At 42.5% G+C, this 5,602-nt stretch overlaps 1 non-coding gene across 1 annotated transcript; it reads right to left on the reverse strand.

Moving 5' to 3' along the window:
* Positions 1 to 524: 524 nt before the first annotated feature.
* Positions 525 to 648, reverse strand: LOC132655014 (small nucleolar RNA SNORA40). Its single transcript, XR_009592598.1, has one exon. It is a non-coding gene; the product is annotated as a small nucleolar RNA SNORA40 (small nucleolar RNA).
* Between the last annotated feature and the right edge of the window lie 4,954 nt (positions 649 to 5,602).

A 5,602-nucleotide genomic window follows, 5' to 3' on the forward strand; every position in this document is an offset into this window, starting at 1 on the left:
GATTCAGTAACCCTCAGAAGAGGCCAAGGTTGTGTTTGAAGGAAGCCTCAGAGCCATTGTCATCCATGCTAATGTTGGAATGCTGTTGTTGCCAACATAGATAAATAAAGGACTGAACGCTGAGGTTCTCCATCATGGTTGCAATCAGTATGGACAGTGTTGAAGATGTTCTACGATGCCTTTTGTGGTTTTGTTCTGTTTTGATTTTCTTATGTAAGGATTTATTTAACTTTTATGTGTATGAGTGTTTTGCCTGCATGTGTGTTTGTGCTCTATGCGTGTGCCTGGTGCCTGCAGAGGTCAGAAGAGGGTGTCGGCTCTTCCTGGAACAGGTGTTAGTAGTAGTTTAATATCCACCTTGTAGATTCTGTGAATCAAAGCTGCTTCCTGTACAAAATCAGCCAGTGCTCTTAACCACTGAGCCACTTCTCCAGCCTTTCATTTTGGTTTTAATTAATCAATGGTTCATTATTTGAAACAACCTTGTTGTGAAATACATCATTATTTTGTGCTTTCTTGAATATCATATTCCTTCTTACAGATATCAAAACTCATGCTGAACAGTGAGTCCTGGGTTGCAAGAAGACTCATGTTTACATGAGTCTCTCAAGTTTTTTCCCGCCATTTCAACAAACATGCACACACAAATCTATTTTGTGCCTTCTTGAGCCTAGAAAAAAAAAGTTTGAGTCTCTAGGAAAAGAATTTCGATTGCTCTGAGGAAAACTGAGTCTAAGAAGGCATGCTTTCTTAAGGCAAAGGGGGATCTAAGAGGCAAACAGAGGCAACCATCTTAAGAAAGAGAAATATAGATGTGGACGGTGTAGGTGGCGATAAGAAACAAAGCCACACAGCAGAGTAGGAGAGGTTTGCATGATGCCTAGGAAATACAAGTGCAGGTTGGGGTGTAACTCAGTTAGTAGAATGCTTCCTTAGCCTGTATGAAGCCCCTTGATTACACTTGGGCATGGAGCTAAATGCCATTCAGCCTAGCACCCTGGAAGTAAAGGCAAGAGGATTGGGAGTCCAAGGTCACCCTCAGCCACATATCAAGTTTGAGGGTAGCTTAGCCTATCTAAGAGCCTGTTTCAATGAAAAGAAATACAAAACCATGGTGATATGCCTGAGAGCAAGTGTAAAGAGGAATTTGTGATTCCACTGAACCGTGGATCATATCTGAAGATGCTCAACAACAAAAGATGCCACTGAAACACACACCCCAGAAAGCTACTTCACCTGTGACTCGTGTTTTCCTGCATAGTGGAATCCCCACAAGAAATTCACCTACTCAAATGCCCACTTTCCATCCTTTGAAATATGTGATTCAACTAGATTGGGTGTGAGTCAGCACTTGAATGGTTTAAAAGATACCACAGGTGAATCTACCCTGTAAAGACTAGACAATCCAGAAGAGCATGGCCAAGCAAATGACGAACTTTAATACAACTGTCACGAAGGCAGGAAAATCGTGTGCCTCCGTGCTAAAGAGGCTCACTGATGTCCAGGTAAAACAGCTTAGGGGAGCCACTCTCAGAAGCACCCCTATAAACCACTCAAGTTCAAGGGCAAAGAACATACCCCAGGATGAACAGGTCAGGGGAATATACCAACATGAGGAAAACTAATTAAATCCCATTCATTGTATAGATGTCATACTTTGTGAGGTTCCTGGAAGCAAATTCAAGGAGACAGGCCTGGGAGAAAGGGCAGAGGGGTGTTTGTGTTCAGTGAACACAGGGCTTCAGTGCTGTAAGACAGACAGACTTCTGAGCAAGTGCAGTGGTGATAGCTGCGTGGGAATGAACTCAACCGCGCATTTCAAGATAAAGAAAATGGCATATTTTATGTTACATAGCTTATGTCACATTGTAAATATATTTTTCCAAAATCATAATGGAGAAGCTTAAAGCCCAAAAGCCGTTGTTGGTCAGTGACCTAACCGTTAAACCTGCAGGTTCCCACATGGGGTGGTGTGTGAGAAACTCTGGGACGCGTCAAAGAACACCGCAGCCCTATTGCTGCGCCCGGATGAACTGATCTCATTGGCCTAGAGTGGATCCCCCAAAAGTGTTTTTAAGTGGTTCCCCAGGTGACACTAATGTGTAGCTATGGTTGCTAATCGCTGCACTAAAGCACAGTTAATTAAATAATTATCGCTAATAACAATTATTGAAAGAAGATGAAAATGAAAATAATAATTTAATAACAATTTGGCTCTAAACTTCCGCGTTGTATTTACTTCTCCACCAAATGAAAAACAATTAAGTTGGTGGATTATTGAGCATCTCGTGCAGCTCCGTCTGGGAGAGTCTCAGAGCCCCACAGAACCATCCTAGAAGTGTGGATACCAAGGCCATTCCATGGCAAGAGTCCTGTGTGTCTGCTGTTTGGGTGAGGTCCTGACACCAGATGAACTAGGGAACAGAGGTCTCCTGGGGTCACTTGGGTGTCCACTTGTATTAGACTAGATATGTGATGGAAGTAATGTCCCTGTGTGTGTTACTGAGTCATTCTGTAACTGTGAGTCCTCTTTGGACATGGATTTTGTTTGTTTGCTTTCTTACTTGCTTGTTTTTCAACTTGGCCTACACTACAATCACCTGGGAAGAGGGAACCTCAACAAAGAGAATGCCTCACAGACTTCCCTACACGTCAGTCTGGTGGAGAAATTATCTTGATGTGGGTGGGTCCCGCCCACTGTGGGCAAGAGGTCCTGGGTACCCGAGCAAGCCATGTAAGCAGCATTCCTTCGTGGCCTCTGGTTAAGTTCTTGCCTCTAGGCTCCTGACATGTCTTTCTTTAATGATGAACTCTAATCTGTAAAATGTAATAAACCTTTGCCTCCCCAGGTAGCCTTTGGTCAATGTTTTATCACAGCAACAGAAAAGCAAACCAGGACACCATATAAACCCAAGTGCATAATAAGACACAGATATGTCACTTAGAGGCTCATGAATTTTTCTTACTTTTAAGTAATTATATTTGTTTGTGTGGTGGGGAGGAATGCATGCCACTATGCATGTCTGAAGGTCATAGGACAGTTTCTTGGAGTTGGTTCTTTCTTTTCAGCATATGGGTCCTGGAGATCGAACTCCGGTCTTCGGGCTTGGTAACAGATGATGCCTTTACCCACTGAGATTCAGAACTTCCTAAAGAATGGGCTGGAGTAAGATGCTTCTGACCAATGGAAACAATGGATATTGAGCATGTTTAAGGTAGGCAAGGCTGTGATGTTTTGCAGGTGAGATACATGAGATGCAGTTTAGAATCAGGACATCACTTCTTGTAAGCTGAGAAGCAGCTGGACATAGTGGTGCATGCCCATAATCCCAGCACTCAGGGAAGCAGAGGCAGGAGGAGCTCTGTGAGTTTGAGCCTGGTCTACTGAGCAAGAAACCCTGTCTCAATTGAACAAACAAACAAAACAAGTTGAGGAGCACATGGGTGTGGCAAGGTAAAGCCAAATAGACCCTAAATGTTTACTTTGTAATTAATAAAGGTAAAATAGTCTTGAGTTGAGAAAACAGTAGAAAATTAGATAATTGTGATTTTTCTTTGCCACTTTGCTTTCACTATAAATTTTAAGAAATATTGTTACTATTATGTGTATATGCCTGTGTGCAATATGCACATGACTGTAGTACCCACAGAGGCCAGAAGAGGGTGACTGATCTCCTGGAGCTGGAATTGTAAACCGGTAGCCACCATTTGGGTGCTGGGAACACATTTCAGGTCCCCTGGAAGAGCAACAAATGTTCTTAACTGTTGAGCAGCTCTCCAGCACAGGTTCTATCATCCCTAAGTCTTTTGAAGGCGATATCTGTGTTTTATTTATTGTGTATTCACAGGGCCACTTTGCCACAAACAAAATAATCTCATTTATGAAGTTGGCTAGCGAACGTGTTGACTTGATCCAGAGACCCCCAATGATGTTACATGATTCACTGCCATGGCCTTCTATTTCCCCATCTATGACTTGAGGTGTCATGCCTCCCCCACTTCTTTACTGTGACTTTTTTACAAAAGAATTTCTTTTTGAAAAATGCAAGTTGCCCAAGTTATGTTTCAGAATTAGTGTTAAGCTTATGAGATGTGCAGGCATGAGGGATCTCCCGCATGAAATATTTTATACCAAGAAACTACTTATTAATTCAAAATGCTATAAGGCCTATATTCAGCAAAAGCATAAGCTAGTGTTGCTGGAGGAGCATGGTGTCAGATGGGATCCCTTCCTGACAGCGCCTCTCAGGCTCCTCTCTTACACAGGAGCACTGTCTTGAAATGGTATGTGGGGCTGTAAATTCTCAGAGACCAGCGGCACAGGCCCAGCAAAGTGCTGATGGCATGACTGAATAAAGACTCTCTCCTTTCCCCAATCTAGGATGGGCCTGTTAAAATGCCATTCTTTCTCTTCAAATTTCCATAGTGGCTTGAAAAGCCTGTTTTGTTTTGTTTTCTCTTTGTCTTTCTTCCATTGTTTTGTGACAGTGTCTTAGTTGTCCAGCTACTCTCAAATTCTCAAATTTGATACATAGATGTAGTTTACCTTGAACTTCTGATTCCTCTGCCTCACCCCTCAAATGCTAAAATTACAGATATCCACCACCGCACATAGCTTGAAAAGGATAATGTGTGTGTGTGTGTGTGTGTGTGTGTGTGTGTGCATGTGTACCTTCCAGTACATATATGTGGCAGTCAGGACAACCTCAGGTGCCAGTAACTACCATGCAAGCCTGACTGGCTGACCCTGGAGCATCGAAGGATCTGCTTGTTTCCACCTCTCACCTCCCCATCACTAGGACTGCAAGCGTGTGACACTCTGCTCAGCTTTTTAACGTCAGTTCTCAGGGTCTGAACTCAGGTCCTCACACCTGTGAGGCTAATGCTTTGCCAACTGCACCATCTCACCATGCCCCTAAAGAATGCTCTAATGATGTACCACAGATACAAGTCACGTGTCTCCTGGGTATCTGGCACAGTCACAGCTGATGCTATCTTGTGTCACTCTGTCAGGACCACTGCCCACAGGATGAACACATGTGGATCCACCAGCAGCTGACCGAGCTACTTACCCATCTCCCCATCATCTTTCAAGTTCCATGTGCCTCCAAATTAAATCAACAAATAAACAAACAAACAAAAATACCACCCTAACAAGGTCTTCTTTAGTGCTCCAGACTGCCTCTGATCCATATTGATCAAGCTTCAATTTGAAGCTGGAGCCTGCAGCTGTAATTGAGATCAATATGAAATCTTCATTCAGATATCTCATTTCCCATCACAAAAACACACACACACACACACACACACACACACACACTCATGCACATACATGCATGCACTCACTAAATGCCATAAGGCAAACACATGAGAAGGTCAGTTCATTTAAAAATAAAAGAAAGCTACTTTTTTAAAAGTTATCAGCAGGCATTTATGCTGATAAATATTTGAATATTATTAAAGGAGGAGACAGGATATTTTTAGATAAGAAAACAAAAGGGAAAAAAAGAACCAAACAAACAAACAAAGAAAAAAATCTAAGCTGTGCCCACCACCTTTACTGATTCAATCGCGATCGTAAGATGTAACTTTTGAATTTCTT

Source organism: Meriones unguiculatus, chromosome 6, assembly GCF_030254825.1.
Source record: "Meriones unguiculatus strain TT.TT164.6M chromosome 6, Bangor_MerUng_6.1, whole genome shotgun sequence".
NCBI lineage: Eukaryota > Metazoa > Chordata > Mammalia > Rodentia > Muridae > Meriones > Meriones unguiculatus.